The sequence below is a fragment of the Chiloscyllium plagiosum genome, unplaced genomic scaffold (genome assembly GCF_004010195.1).
Source record: "Chiloscyllium plagiosum isolate BGI_BamShark_2017 unplaced genomic scaffold, ASM401019v2 scaf_5568, whole genome shotgun sequence".
Lineage (NCBI taxonomy): Eukaryota > Metazoa > Chordata > Chondrichthyes > Orectolobiformes > Hemiscylliidae > Chiloscyllium > Chiloscyllium plagiosum.
Genome location: NW_025214318.1, coordinates 26,599 through 27,675, shown reverse-complemented (window position 1 = coordinate 27,675; position 1,077 = coordinate 26,599).

The following is a 1,077-nucleotide window of genomic DNA, read 5'->3' as shown; positions in this document are numbered from 1 at the left end:
TGCTTGTGGACTTGCCTTCCAGTAAGGATCAGATCTTGCTGGCTGGAATCTGAACTGTCATGTGGGGAATTTAATCAGAAAAAGCTCCGAAAGTGAAATTAGAAGCAAAAGCGATTGCTGGAGAAACACATGCATGTTCTGTATAAGTTCTGTTGGGCATGAAACATGAACTCTGCTTCTGTCTCTCAGACCTGCTGAGTTTCTCCAGGTGTGTGTTTCTGATATCCACCCTCCAGAGTATTCTGTTTCTGCAGAGTATGGCTCATTCAGCTCACTACAAACCACACGCATTCACACACAAGACCTTGCCTCTAAAAACTAATGGAACGTCTCTAAACCTAATGGCATGTGTTTGAATGACCCGGGAGGTTGGGGAGCAGATATTTCCTCAGGGCTTTCTTCATGACAACACTTCATCCAAACAGAGTAGATTTCACCATCGATCACAACCTTTGGTCCAAATTGTGGTGCAGCTTTGAAATTTGGCATTCTTGCATTTGTCCTGATGAAAGCAGGAAGAAAACAACATGTGCCTGTTTCCTGCAGGAAACAGCTCCTCAATTGTTCAAGTTAAACCCCTCATGTTGACCCCTCTGTTCAATCTCCCTCTAACCTTCTCTGCAATAAGGAGTGTCCACCTCCTCATATCCTCCCTGAGAGCGCGTGCAGTATCTCACTACAGTCAGTAACATTAACAATAGGCTCAGCCTTTGTGTCTACAAACAGACAAGGACAGCAGGAGGTGAAGATGGCAAATGGCGTGTTGGCCTCCATAGCGAGAGGGTTGGAGTACAGCGGCGGGAAGGTCTCGCTGCCCATTGTACAGGGGTCTTGGTGAGGCCACACCTGGAGTGTAGTGTGTAGTTTGGGTCTCCTGGTCTGAGGAAGGATGCTCTGGCAATGGAGGGAGTGCAGTGAAGGGTTACCAGACTGATCCCGACGATGGAGAAAGTGAGGACTGCAGATGCCGGAGAGTCGGAGTCGAAGAATGTGATGCTGGAAAAACACAGCCGGTCAGACAGCATCTGAGGAGCAAGAGAGTCAATGTTTTGGCGTAAGCCCTTCATCAGGAATGTT